At 40.5% G+C, this 15,933-nt stretch overlaps 2 pseudogenes; one reads left to right on the forward strand and one right to left on the reverse strand.

Moving 5' to 3' along the window:
- Window positions 1–492: 492 nt before the first annotated feature.
- LOC119507010 lies at window positions 493–5,565 on the reverse strand (annotated as a pseudogene).
- LOC119506915 lies at window positions 3,840–5,542 on the forward strand (annotated as a pseudogene).
- Window positions 5,566–15,933: the final 10,368 nt, after the last annotated feature.

The following is a 15,933-nucleotide window of genomic DNA, read 5'->3' on the forward strand; positions in this document are numbered from 1 at the left end:
TTTGTATCTTTGGGTTGATAGTGAGTCTCTTGTATATACCATACAGATGGATCATACTTTTTTGTCCATTTTGCAAATCAGTGTCTTTCTTTTCATTGGGGAGTTTAATCCATTAACATTCAATGTTATTACTCTAAAAGCTGTCCTTGCTTCATGCATTTTATCCCTTGGCTTTTATTTGTCAGATCTAGTATCTTCCTCTCTTTTTATACTTTGGTTACCATCACTGGTAATTATCTTTTCTATTTTCTCTGCCAAGTCTCTCTTCTGTCTTTCATTTTTCAGCCAACAGAATTCCCTTTAGTATTTCTTGCAAGGAAGTCTCTTGTTAACAAATTCTATCAGATTTGTTTATCTGTGAAGATTTTAAACTCACCATCACTTTTGAAGGATAGCTTTGCTGGACAATAATTCCTGGCTGGCAATTTTTCTGCTTGAAAACATTAAATATATATCATATCACTACCTTCTTGCCTCCATGGTGCCCAACGAGTTGTCAGTGCTTAGCCTTATGTGACTTCCCTTCTAAGTTGTGAATCACTTTTCTGTTTTTTTTTTAATTTCAAAATAGCATTATTATAGAAAAATGTAAAAATCCAGCAAAACTAGAAATAGGGTATATTTTTCTGGGCTTTCATATTTGTTGATTTTTATTCACAATCTCTTTTGCAACACAACTTATAACCTCATCATCATTTCCAGTCTGATTATGCAAGTGCTAAGTGGCAGAAAGGTCTGAAATAAATACCTCAAAAGAGAGAGAAAAAAAGACAAAGCCATGAAGCTAAATGCATGCAAAAGGTTCTATGAAGGTGGGGGAAAGTGTCTTAGAAATAAACTAGAGTAAGACAAAGTAACTGGAAGTTTTTAGCTGAAGTTCTTTCAGTCATCCTTGTCCCTTGCTCCGTGTTTAAGGATGCACGTGAACTCAATGTAGTTGAAGGTTTCCTTTTGTTGATCTGCACTTCTCTGTACAGCTCGTCCACTTCCTCATCTGTAAACCAATCCCCCAGGGTTGTCAGCAGCTCTCTCAGGTAATCCTCCTGGGTGGTGCCTGTTGCTTCTTCATCAAAGCACACAAAAGCATTTCAGATGACATTCTCTGGGTCTGTGCCATTTAACTTCTCAGAAAACAAAGTGAGGAACATGGTAAAATGTATGGTCCCTGGAGCCTCATTCATCATAGCCTCAAGGTGTGCATCCGCTGGATTCTTTCCCAGGGAAGCAAGCATGTCATGCAAATCTTCCTTGGTGATGAAACCATCTCTGTTCTGATTGATCATGTTGAAGGCATCTTTGAACTCTTGAATCTGTGACTGTTCAAACATGGGAAACACACTGGATGTTACACACCGAGGGTGCTTCTTGGTGGTATTGGTTTTTGCCTTTTTGCTCAAAAAGTGGTGGCTGCTTAATTCCATTCCAGAGTCCAGAACCAGGTTGCCCTGTGTGAGTCCACTGTTGGTGGCAAGTGAAGTGGGGGGAGCTCCCAGGACTTCCGGTCCCGGGGGTGGGCCGGAAGTCACGGTGGATCCAACTCGGAGCTAGAGGAATGGTGTCAGTTTTCTCACTCCACACTGAATGATACTGGGTGTGTCCACCGAGGAACTGGGCTACATGGACCGAGCGAACAAAGCATAGGTTTCAGTTTCCGTGGTTTTACTTTCTTTGGTCATTGGCACCCTGTTCCACACCCCCTGGGATTGCTCTGGCAGCAGATCTCACAACCCTTTCACTAATCACTTTTCTCTTACAGCTCTAGGAGTCTCTTCAGTGTTCGATATTCTAATTACTAAGGGTATGGAGTGCATTTATTTGATTTTATTTGGAATTCATTGGGCTCCCTTGATTTGCACATTTATGTCTTTTATAAGAATTGGGAAGTTTTCCCCAATTATCACCCACCTGAAATAATCACCCAAGACCTTTACACTTCACTTCCTCTAGGACACCAATGATTCTTGCATTTGTGTACTCTGTGTTGGCCATCATTTCCTGAGATCCAATTCAATTCTTCCCATCTTTTTCACCATTTGTTCTGCTGTGTATTCAAATTCAGATGCTGCCTTCCAGTCTGCTGATCCTTTCTTCTGCCTGCTCAAATGCTGTTGTGTCTCTAGCACATTTTTAAGTTGATCTACAGTAACTTTCATGTTTGTAAGATTTGCTATTTTTCTATTTATTCTTTCAAATTCTTCTTAATGCTCATCTAGCATTTTCCTGATATCCCTTTTCTCTGTAGCCAGCTCACTGAAATTATTTCAGAGATTTGCCTGAACATCTTTGATGAGTTGTTCCAAATTCTATCTTACCTGGCTTTTTATTTCGATCATTTGGCTTGGCCATATCTTCTTTTCTCTTCACATGGTGTGTGATTTTGCTGTTGGTTTCTAGGCATTTGATTATCTTGATAAAGTTATTTTGTCAGTTGGTGAAAACACTTACTAATGTCAGCCTAGGTGTGAGGGAAGGAACAACTCTCTGGCAAGGATTCAGGATCAGCCTTGATCATGAACATGTACTTTTCTCTCTCAGTCTCCTTCTTCCATGGACAAGGCCAAGAATCCCAGAAGTGATTTCTCAGTACAGAGGGGCCAGTTCTGCTCAATATTACCCTGAGAAATGCAGTTTCTGCATGTGGTGGCAATTTCTGGTATCAGAAGATCAAAATCGCAATGGAGGAAGGTAATTCCATTCGTCCTATAACCCATGCTTCTTCACCATTCTCCACAGTGCTGGGAAAAGATGTTCCTTTCTTCATCCACAGAAACTGAAAATTCTTCTTTCAGACTCAGGGTGGGTAGTTTTAAAGGAAAGCTGTCCCACAAATGAGATTCAAATTGTTTCTGAGAGTCTCCAAAATGGAAGAAAGATGATTTCCAGCTGTTGAGAAAGAGACAAGGAAACATGGTAGCCTGATGATAATACGAAAAGGAAAAGTCTCCTCACACAGTCTTGAGGAAATAGAGTCTGCAAAAAGTATATCAGTAATGAAGTTTTCTATACAAAATGAAATGCATGAATCATGGAAGAAAAAAAGTTGGATTCCATTACATAATTGCAGAAAACCCTCTCTTCTTCAAAAGACAGTGTAAAGAAAATGATAAGATAAATCACAGACTGGAGGAAATATATTAAAAACACTTATGTGGTAAAGAATTTGTATCCTAAATATCCAAGGAAACTTAAAACTCAACAAGGAACAAACAACACAATTAAAAAATCCCTAAAAGGTCTGAACAGACACTTCACCCAGGATGATATCCATGTGGAAAATAAGCATAGCAAAAAATTCTCACCATATGTCATTGGTGTAATGCAATTTTTTTTTAAATGAGATACTAGTAAACTCCTAATTGAACGGAAATCCCCAAAACTGTCAAATCCAAATTCTGGCAAGGATGTGGAGAACAGGAACTCTCATTCACTGCTGGTGGGAATACAAAATAGTACAGCCACTTTGAAAGACTGTCTTGCTAAACGTAGGCCAACCGCACTACCCCAACATGTGTGCTTCCAACTTTTTATCCAAATGAGTAGTAATCATATGTCCATATGAAAAGCTGCACAAAAATGTTTGCAGAAGTGTATTAATAATTGCTGAAAATTGGAAGTAATGGATATGCCCCTCAATGAATGCATGGATAAACAATCTGTGGTACATCCTTACAATGGAGCATTAAGCAGTGATGAAGGAACAGAAAAAGCCCTCCAGTTCCTCTTTTAGTTCCTCTTCCTTTTTCAGACAGCCATATTGATGCCCAGGAAGAAGGTGGCAGCAACAGTCAAGGAGGGGCTGAGCTAAGGCAAAGACATGGCTTGGGCTGGGCCCTAGAAGCATGAGCAGCCCACACCCTGCAGGAACAGGAGTAGAGGTGACAGCAGAGTTGACCAGGCTGGTCAGGGACTCGATGTGGCCACAGCACGGGAAAGGTGGGTGGCTTGGCTCTGGTCATCACTGAGCCTGAGCACACCAAGGAGGGCATCACATTGAAGGGTCTAAGTCAGGGGCAGCTTTTGATATTTGGGGCAACCAACTAGGATTTGATCAGATGAAAAGAAGTGCCACATCATCAAGTTGCTTACTGCAGTCCTGGTTGGAATTTTGGGGAACCCCATAGATATGGGCTATTTGTGGGGATCCAGGTACAGACAGTGCTTTTGGATTTGTTTTCTACCACGTCTCCTCATCGGCACAGAAGGGAAGCTGTTGAACTGGAATTGAAATGAGAATGGGCACCTGGATGATGGAGACACCAAGAGAAATGAAGCCCCGCAAATCCTCCAGAATTTCAGACACGAGGTGTTTCCAGAAGAAGATCCTGATCTTGACAGAAAGGGCTCCACATTATCATTTGGAGAGAAAAAGTTGGGGCATCTGGGCCTCAGAAATCAGACAGATGCTGACCTAGCCCTGCATAAATAATGTACAAGGACCAGGCAATTACAAAAATGGCCTCTGGGTCTGAAGTCAGTATGACAATGGACTGCAAACGAAACCTCTATTTCCTCTGGAGGCCCTTAATATGGTCAGATGAGACCCAAATCTGACAGGAAGGTCATCACGCAGGTGCAGGCAATAGAATAGGACTGCAGTGGTTCCCAGTGAGTAGCCATCTTCATCCAGGAGACAAAAGATGAACAGATTTTTCCAGTCCCAATTGGAGTGCAGAATGTGGCCACTGGTCCCAATCACACACAAGTGCTGTATCCCCGGACGCTGTGTCCTATTCTGGGTGTTCGGTGGCTATGGATGGCTGGGCCACACAGAGCAGAAGGCAGAGATGGACCCAGACCTAGTGAATTTCTTTGACTTTGCTGGTCCTGGGGAAGCCCAAGTCTATGCTGGCTACACCTACCCCAGGCAGTCAGTAAAGTAGGGGGGTATTCATTTCCATGGAGAGCCATGAACATCTCTCATGAGTCCACCATGTTCCCAAAAGTAAGGCAGGACATTTGCACTGGAAAATCCAACATCTTGCTGTGGGAAGAGCAGAATTCAGGCTGTCAATGAGGGCACAATCAGCTGGGCCCTCTCCAACATTTGGGGAGCTCAGTTAGGAGATCACAACCCCAACTCTGCCATCACAGCCCAAGAGGGGATGACACCCGACAGCATTTTCACAGAGCAGGCTGCCATGGGCTACTCACACTCCTTGGTGACAGCGAGAGATGAAAATGAAACCGAGGAGAACATCAAAAAATGCCAGAGTAGAACCCTCAAATCCTCTGATTCTCCCTCCCAGAGTCTTCCTCCAATCCCACACTTCAGCATTTCTCATGTCCATGTACATTGTGTGGGAAGAGAGACAAGGAACTTTCAAAAGCAAATGCCCGTGGAATGTACATGTTTGCTGAGACACCCTTAGGTTCCATATATAAATGGCACAAACTTCACTACCTTTTAAAGACAACTACCATTAGAGAGCCAGAAAACACCTATGCCAAGAGAAAGGGAGCCCTGAATACCAGGTGCTGTCTCTGCCACATGAGCAAAACTGGGGGGCTGTGGACTTGCTCAGAAAGGGGGCTTTCTTTCCCTTTTTCTCTCTCTAAACCTGAGTAGCTCAGTGGAGAAAGCCTCAGCCATTTTCAGTTCACAGCTCTCTGATCCAGACAAGGGTGGAGTTAACAGAGTCACAGAGTCAGAGAGACAAAGGAGTAATTCAAATGCAGAAGATAGTCCCTATGAGCTGTATCTTCCCTAAGAGGAAGGAGGTGGGGCCCAACTCAGACCCCAGGGCCTGTGGGAAACAATCAAAACAACCTAAGCAGAGAATTATAGGGGCCACACTTCCTTATACCAGTTGGGAGCCACAGGCCGACAGGCACCACTGATGGGCAGGTTAGGAAAAGAACAGTGGCTAGAGACCCCACAGAGAAGTCTGTCAATCTTCTAAGACATACCTCTTGGAAACTAGACACTGAATCTTGCTCCCTTTTGAGACATGAACCAGTTCTGGTTTGGGAAAATATGATTGGGGTAACCAAAGAAACCAGATGCCTAGACAACAGAAAACTACAAATCATACTAGGAAAAATGAAGACATGGCCCAGGCAAAGGAAGAAACTTACACCTCAATTAAGATGCAGTTGAGGATACTTTTCACTTTAATGAAACAATTAAAGATTTTCAAAGAGCTATACTAAATCAATTAAAAAACCAAGTCAATGACTTCAGGGAAGACATGGCAAAAGAGATGAAGGATATAAAAAAAAACAAAAAAACACTGGGTCAACATGAGGTAGAAATCAGAAGTTTGAAAAAACAACTGGCAGAATCTATGGAAATGAAAGGAACAACACAAGAGATGAAAAGCACAATGGAGATATACAACAGCAGATTTCAAGAGGCAGAAGAAAACACTCAGGAATTGGAGAAGACGACACCTGAAATCCTGCACACTTAAGAACAGATAGAGAAATGAATGGAAAAATATGAGCAACGTCTCAGGAAACTGAAAGACAACATGAAGCACATGAATGTACGTGCCATGGGTGTCCCAGAAGGAAAAGAGAAGGGAAAAGGGGCAGGAGCAATAATGGAGGAAACAATCAATGAAAATCTCCCATCTCTTAGGAAACACATAAAATTACAGATCCATGAAGCACAGCATACCCCAAACCGAATAAATCTGAATACACCTACATCAAGACACTCACTAATCAGATTATCAAATGTAAAAGACAAAGAGAGAATCCTGAAAGCAGCAACAGAAAAGTAATTCATCACATACAAAGGAAACTTGATAAGACTGTATGTGGATTTCTCAGTAGAAACCATGGAGGCAAGAAGGAAGCAGTGTGTTATATTTAAGATACTAAAAGAGAAAAGCCACCAACCAAGAATCTTATATCCAGTAAAACTGTCTTTCACATATGAGGGATAGTTTAAAATATTGTCTGACAGACAAGGAGAGAGTTGGTGAGCAAGATACCTGCTCTACAGGAAATACTAGAAGTACTGCAGACTAACAGGTAAAGATGGGAGTGACAGGTTTGGAATACAATTTGGGGTGACGGTAGCACAACAACGTAAGTACACTGAACAAACATGACTGTGAGTATGGTTGAAAGTGGAAGGTTAGGAGCATGTGGGACACCAGAAGGAAAGGAGAAGGATAAAGACTGGGATTGTATAGAGCAGTGAAACCTAGAATTCTCAACAATTGTGATAAAATGTACAAATATGTTTTCACATGAAGGAGAACAAATGAATGTCAACCTTGCAAGGTATTAAACATGGCGTGGTACTGGGGAAAAATATAATCAATGAAAACTGTAGAACTACAGTTAACAGAAACATTGTAATATGCTTCCTTTAATGGAACAAAGACAATATAACAACGCTAAATGCCTATAAGAGGGGGATATGAGGGAGGGATATCGGACTCGGCATTGGTGATGTTGTCTGACTCTTTTTTTGTACTTCAGTCTTACTCTATCTTTCCTTTTGTTGCTTTTTAGCTGTCATTTTTCTTTCTTTCTTTTTTGTTTATCTCTCTACCTTCCTTGACTCTTCCTCCTTCTTTGTGGAGGAAATGGAGATGTCCTTATATAGATAGTGGTGATGGTTGTGAATGCATACATACGTGATTATACAGGGAACTAGAGTGTTCACTTAGGATGGAATGTGTGGTGGGGAAACAAAACTGTCTTTAAAAAAAATCAGGTTGATGAAGAAACCTCGAGGGCACTATATTAAGTGAAATGTCAGACACAAGAGGACAAATATTGTATGGTGTCACTAATATGAACTAAATATAATATGTAAACTCATAGACATGTACTATAAGTCACCAGGACAAAGAACAAGAGTAAAAAAAGGGGATCGGTTGATTATGAGCAGAATGTTTAGGTTGAACTTAAGTGTTTGGAAATGGACACAGGTGACAGCAGCATATTATTGTCAGAATAACTAACAGTGCTAAGTGGTGTGTGAATGTGGTGGAAAGGGGAAGCTTGGAGTCACGTATGTCACCAGAAAGAAAGGTGGAGGGTAAAATACGGGAATGTATAAAACAGTGAATCTTGTGGTGGACAATGTCCATGATTAACTGAACAAATACTAGAAATCCGTTTCATGAACAAGAGCAAATGTATGACACTGTAAGTAGAAGTTAATAATAGAGGGGTATATAGGGAAAAATATACATATTGCCAACTATGCAGTACAGTTAGTAGTATTTTAACATTCATTCAACAACAGTAACAAACATACTATACCAATACTATGAGTCAGCAATGGAGGGGGGATGGTTAGGGGTATGGGAGGATTTCAGCTTTCTTTTTGTTTCTATTTATTTTCTGGAGTAATAAAAAAAATAACTTTGGTTTTGGATGCACAGCCATATGGTGGTCTTGTCTGCAACTGTTTGTACACTATGGATGACTGTACGGTATGTGAACAATCTCAATAAAATTGGAAAAAAAAAAAGCCAATGTCCACTGAAGGTGCATTTTTCTAAGACTCCCTGAGGTTCCATATTATAAATGGCACAAACTTCACTACTGTTTTCTGTGTGCTTTCCAAGGTGTTTTTCTCCTCCTAATGGTTAACTAAAATACATGTAAAAAAAGCGATCGAAAGGTATGAGCTACTGAGACATGAAAAAGCACGGAGAATCATTAAATGCATATCACTAATTGAAGGAAGGCAGTCTACAAAAGCCTACATTCCGTCTAATTCCAACCACATGACACTCTGGAAGGGGCACTACTACGGGCACAGGTGAAACTTCAGTGGCTGCCGAGGTTTACAGGGGAGAGAGGGAGGATGGACTGGGGGAGCACTTGGCATTTTGAGGTGACTGAAACTGTTCTGTAAGATGGTATAATGGACTCATGAACTCAGGGATTTGTCAAAACTCACAGAACTATACAACACAAAGAGGAACTCGAATAAAAACTGTGCATTTTAGTTGATAAAATGCATCAATATTGATTCATCAACTGTAAAACGTGCACCACACTAATGTAAAGCATTAATAAAAAGAGAACCTTGTGAGGAGGCTGTAGAAAGGGATATGAGAACTAACTGTACTTTCTGCATAGTTTCTCCATAAACCTAGGAGTGATTTAAAAAATAGTGTCTATTTTCAGAAACTAGAATATCGGTTATAGTGGGCTGGGGTAGGTGTAGGGAGTGGGGAGTTAGTGCTTAATTGGCAGAGAGTATCCGTTTGGTGTGAGGAAAAAATTTGGGTATGGATGGCAGGGACGACAGTATGAATGTAATTGACACCACTGAAGTGTAGATTTGAAAGTGGTTTAAATGGAAAATTTTAGGTTGTGTATATGTTACCAGAAGAAAAACTTTAAAAATCATAAAACTCTACAACACAAGCAGTGAAATCCAATGTACTATGGACTACTGTTAACAGTATGACTATAAGAATACCGTAACAATTGTACTACTTTAAAACAAAGTGTTAATAGGGAAAATGAGTGGGTGGGATGAATATAAGGGAACTCTCCATTTGATGCATGATTTTTCTGTAAACCCTCAACTTCTCTAATTATTATAGAAGAAGGTAGTCTATTAAGAAGGTAAAGTACAATGTAACCTTAATTCGACAAAGGAAGAAAAAATAAATGACCATGTTGTAATACTTAGGTTTCTCTAGGGAAACACAACCGACGGGAGATATCTATAAACAAAAGAGTTTGTGAAAGTGTCTCACACAACTGTGGGGATGCACAAGGCCAGATTCTGTAGGGCAGGCAGTGAAGTTTCAACTCTGATGAAGGTGTTTGATGAACTCCCCAAGAGACCCTGGCTAGGAGTGAAGGTTTTCTCTCTTCTTCCTCAAAAGTCTTCAACTGATTAGATTAAGTCCAGCTGATTGAATTCTCTCATTGTGGAAGACAAGCCCTCCAGTGATGTAATGAGTCAATTCACTGAGGATTTAATAAACCAGCTTTCTGGTTTATTAACCAGCCACAAAAGTCCTTGCAGTAATGGTTAGGCCAGTGCTGTTTGTCCTGTTTGACAAGACACCTGGGCACTATCACCTGTCAGATTTAACACATTACCCTAATCATCACACATGTCCTTGACAGAGAAAAACTACTTGACAAAAAACAATACCTTTTCATGATTGAAAATCAAAAAGACAAGTCAACAAAACTAGGACACATAGCTAACATCATACTCAACGATGAAAGACAAAGTCTTCTCAACAGGCTGAGGAATAGAACGAAGAAGGCTGCCTTTGTGATTTCTATTCATCATTGTCATGGACGTCCAAGACAGGATGATGAGTCAAGAAAAGGAAAGAAAAGGCATCCAAATTGGAAAGGAAGAAGTAAATCACTATTACAAAATGGCATGATTTATCTATAAAAATTCTCCAATTAATTAGCAAAATTACACAAAATTGATTATACTTCTATACTCTTACAACCCACATCAGAAAAAAGAAAGTGATAAAGCAATTTCTTTTACAAACCACAAAAAGGAAGAAAATACTTAGGAAGAAATATTACCAAGGAGGTACAAGATTTGTAACCTGAAATCTACTGAACACTGCTGAAAAACATTAATGGAGGGTGGGCTGGTAAGACATTTTGGGAACGTAACATTAAGGAAAACTTATTTCAACCCATTTCTGGTTGAAGAGAAATTGTTAAACATTGCAAGCATGCCAACTGAGAAGAAGATGAACAAAACTGTAAAATTAAATTTTTTGATAAGTTCATTTTCATTAAATGCAAAAGTAAAATTAAAATAAATTTTGGATTTATTTCAATTAAAGTTTTAAAATTAAAATGCTTTATTTTAAATTACACCTAGTTCTCAATTTTTCAATATTTCCAACTACTTTCGTGTTGCAGGAAAAACTGCCCATTAAAACTAATAAAAGCATGTAAACAGGGGCACACACTTTCCCGTTCTCCTTGGGTCAATGTGGGTCAACTGACCCAAATGGATGCTCCCATCATTTTGCAAATTTGCAATAAAATTGTATGTATTTTCCCACTCTATGTGAATCTTTCAGAGTATTTCACCAGATCAATTCTGAATCAGCAAAACATGTTGCAGCACATCAAAACTTCAAGCCATGAAAGCCCTCGATGAATGGCAATTTGCCTGAGTCTTGCTAAATTATTCCATGAGAAACTAAAACAGAAAGTAAATGGGTCAAGGGGTGAAAATGAAATGTTCTGTGCTACCTGTTTAAGAAAAATCACTTCAGTTCAAATTTGGGTACGGCAAATCCCCAGCTCAACATCAGGGATCAGTACGAGTATCCTTACTCACTGTGTCCACTGCCCAGATTCTCCCAGAGCCATGGGCATCTGCATGTCACTCCCGGGGGAAGAATAACTCATCTTCAATGTGGACACAGCATTACAGTCCACAGGGCCCAACAGGGGGGTCTTTGCAACATAGAGGGTCATTCTGTTAAAAAAAAAAACAAAGGAAATAAAGAAAGCGGGTCAGTCACCCTCTCCTGACCCAGTGGTGCAGCACAGGAAGCTTGGTGCTGAAGGTTTAGCTGTGGAAATCCAACCGCCTACATGCCCCTCCCTGAATCACTGAAATTACATTTTTATATGAAAAAGTGCCACAAATTTGGAAGTTAGAGAAAATGGTACTTTCAAGAGCCTTGATAAGAATGCCATGGAGATAGATGCAAAGCGCTAAATCAACATAGAAAAGTCAATTGATTTCCCCTCCCCAGCAATGAAAAATTAAGTAAAAAACAAATGCATTTAGGATAGTAAACACATGCAGTGAGTTCTATTGGATCTTCAGGTCACCAGTTCTATGGGGCATCTCCACGTCACTCCCAGGGGAGGAATATCTTGTCTTCAACATGGACACAGCATCACAGTCCAAAGGGGCCAACAAACGAATATGTAAATATCTTAATCTTGCAAACTATGAAAACCTTGACAACCCAAACAAAATCAAAATAAACTGAGCAATATTCCTTTTTCCATGGTGGAGTGACATCATATTTTTAAGATCTCAACTGTTCCAAACTTGATCTCTACACTCAATGCAATCTCAATAAAAATCCCAGGAAGATATTTGGTAGATGCTGACAAACTGTTTTTACTCCTAGACACATGCACAAATTGCTTAAGAAGAACAATGTTAAAGAACTCACATCTCCTGATTCCAATATCTTATGAACTATTTTATAATTAAACCTGTATAAATAGAGTATGACCTTGGGGAAGCAGGGCAAGATGGCAGTACAGTTAGGCGTGGGACTTAGTCCCCTACAGCAACTAGCAAATAGCCAGGAACAACTAGAAAAGTCTGGAACAAATGATGGGGAACATCTGTGACTGGACAACATAGTATACGAGTCAAGAATGGGTTGAATGGCTGAGATTGCAGCGTAGAACTGTAAGCAAAGCTCCCCAAACTGCAGAGCTTGTGCCTCTCCCCATGGGCATGGCAGGCTGAGTTGCAAAACTTCACTGTGGGAAAAAGAAGCAGTCCCTGCCAGGACTAAGAGAATGTAGTTCCAATCATGGTTTTAATTAAGAAATCTGGACTACTGAATACATGCTATGAGCACAGACAAACCTGGAGCAAGCAGGAAAGGAACCCAGACGTTTATCATGGCAGAGAGGAGGCAAGGCTGATGGAAAAATTAAATAAAATCAGAGGCTTTTGGAGTCTGCTGAGCTCAGAATATTGGAAAAGGTCTGTGTCCCAAGAAAAGGGGCACACAGAAATGCGTATCAACTCTGGTCCTTGTATGATGAACTGGAGGGCTGGGGACTGACTCTGAAAAGGGGACTTCTTGCTTTGTTTTTTATTCTGTCATTCTAAGTGGCTCATCAGACAAAGCCTCAGGCATTTTCAATTGTCATCACTGACCGAGGCAGGGGTGCAGTCAAGACGGTCAGTGAGTCAAAGGAAAATCTCAAGTGTAGGAGAAAATTCCCTAAATGGCTTGTCTTCTCTAAGGAAAGGTGGGAGGATTCAGAACCCAGGGCCTTGGGGGAAAAAACAGAAAAAGCTTCAGCTTCGTTTCTGAAACCCTCAGTCCCTGGCTGGGACAGGGTCCACTGAGAATTAAATACACCACACATCTTCAGGCCAGTGGGGAGCTGCAGAATGACAAACACCACCTGTTGGATAGGAAATGCACAGAGTCAAGAGGCCTCACAGGAAAGTCTCACAATCTTCTGGGTCTCACACTCAGGAAAACCTTGTAATTACAACATCCTCCTCCTTATAAGTGTGCCTAAGTGTCTCCTCCTGAATGCTTTTTTGTGCTCAGATGTGGCCCTCTCTCTCTAGCTGGGCCAACTTGGCAGGTGAAAGCACTGCCTTCCCCTCTACGTGGGATCTGACACCCAGGGGAGTGAATCACCCAGGCAACTTGGATTATGATTCCTGGGGAGGAATCTGGACCCTGCATTGTGGGACGGAGAATATCTTCTTGACCAAAAGGGGGATGTGAAAGGAAATGAAATAAGCTTCAGTGGCAGAGAGATTCCAAAAGGAGCCGAGAGGTCACTCTGGTGGGCACTCTTACACACAATATAGACAACCCTTTTTAGGTCCTAATGAATTGGAACAGCTAGCAGTAAATACCTGAAACTATCAAACTACAACCAACAACCCATGAATCTTGAAGATGACTGTATAAAAATGTAGCTTATGGGGGCTGACAATGTGATTGGGAAAGCCATATGGACCATACTTCCCCTTTGTCTAGTTTATGGATGGATGAGTAGAAAAATGGGGGAAGAAAAAAAAACAGCAACAAAAAGGCACCCAGTGTTCTTTTTTACTTTAATTGCTCTTTTTCACTTTAATTTTTATTCTTATTATTCTTGTGTGTGTGGTAATGAAAATGTCAAAAATTAATTTTGACTATACAGCTATATAACGGTACCGTAAACAACTGAATGCACGGTTCGTTTTGTACCACTGCATGGTATGTGAATATATCTCAATAAAATGGAAAACAAACAAACAAACAAACAAATTCTCGTCCTTGAAGACCAAGAGTGTGCTACTAGTCAAGAAACATGAAGAATCTTACTGGTCAGAAATGGAAAAGAAACTCTGTGAAGTGTATAGAAACATGAACTTCTCCTATCAGTAGCACACCGTCTATGAGAAGATGGCTCAAGAAGTGAACAAAGAATTGGAAAGAACCACCTCCTCCTATTACAACCAAAATAAACACCATGAGAACAAAGATCAAGAAATGTAGCTTGAAACAGTGGGCACTGAGAGAAAGCTCAGCAAACTAAGAAAGGAAAATGATCACAACAGGATCATACTGGCAAAGGTAGAGTGGCAGCTCCATTTATTCCGTGGTGGCCCTTTGCCACCTGGGCCAGTCTCCCCTGGTTGCCATCAACCATTTCCCTTTTCCTTAATGCACAGTAAAATTAAGTCCACTTTTTAACTGTACAGGGTGAGGAGCAATGTTAGAGAATCCTGTTTAATAGAAACTTGCTGTCCTGCCCTTGCCCCTGCCCAATTAACAGTGTTTCTTGGTTGCCAGGCACTTGTCTGCATTGGGGATGGCACCCGCCACACCTGATATGTAATACTATGGTTGTTCCTGTTGTGTATTGTCAATATACTACCAGGAGGCAAAAACAGCAAAAATTTGTTCTGCCTGTGTTAAAGAACATCAAAAAGACTGTGAGAAGACATACCTGAAGACATCAGCCTACAAAGCCCTTGAGTCCTCCATGGTAGAGGCTTATCCTCTGACATTACAGACTCCATGTATGCCACTGCTCAATACAAATCTGAACACAAGAAGAAATAGAAGACCTCAACCAACCGATCACAAGCAAAGAGATTCAATCAGTCATCAAAAAGATTCCCACAAATAAATGCCCAGGGACAGATGAGTATACAGGGGAATTCTACCAAACTTTCCAAAAAGAACTGACACCAATCTTAAACTCTTCCAAAACACTGAGGAAAATGGAACACTACCTAACACATTTTATGAAGTAACATCCTCTAATACCAAAAACAGGGAAAGATGCGACAAGAAAGGAAAAATCCAGGCCAATCTCCCTAATGACTACAGATGCAAAAACTCTCAACAAAATACTTGCAACTCAAATCCAAACACACAATTCAAACAATCATACACCATGATGAGGTGGGTTTCATTCCTGGCATGCAAGGATGTTTCAACAGAAGAAAATCAACGTATTACAACACATTAACAAATCAAAAGGGGAAAATCAAATGATCATCTCAAGAGATGCTGAAAAAAACTACGGGCAAAATCCAACATCCCGTCTTGATAAAAGTACTTCAAACAACTGTAGGAAATTTCCTCAATATGACAAGAGCAAACATGTGAAACCCACAGCCAGCACAGTATTCAGCAGCGAGAGACTGAAAGCCTTCCTTCTAATATCAGCTATCAGACACGGGCACCCACTGTCACCACTGGTGTCCAACACTGTGCTGGAAGTGCTGGCCAGGGCAACCCACCAAGACAAAGAAGTAAAGGCATCCAGAGTGCAAAGGAAGAAGCAAAACTGTCATCATTTGCAGATAATATGATCTTATATCTGGAAAACCCTGAGAAACTGACGACACAGCTACTACACCTAATAAATTTAGCAAAGTATCAGGATACAAGAGTAACGCACATAAGTCAGTAATGTTCCTATACACTAGAAATGACTGAAGAGACACTCAAGAAAAAGATACAATTTTTCAATAGCTACTAAAAAAATCAAGTACCTGGGAATAAACTGAACCAAAGTGCAAAAGACCTATACAATGAAAACTGCATAACTCTACTAAAAGAAATAGAAAGGGACCTAAAAAGATGGAAAAATATTCCATGTTCATGGACACGAAGGCTAAATGTCATTCAGACGGCAATTCTACCCAAACTCATCTACAGATTCAATGCAATCCCTACCAAAATTCCAACCTACTTTTCAGACTTGGAAAAGCTAGTTATC

This window comes from Choloepus didactylus, chromosome 12, assembly GCF_015220235.1.
Source record: "Choloepus didactylus isolate mChoDid1 chromosome 12, mChoDid1.pri, whole genome shotgun sequence".
Taxonomy (NCBI): domain Eukaryota; kingdom Metazoa; phylum Chordata; class Mammalia; order Pilosa; family Megalonychidae; genus Choloepus; species Choloepus didactylus.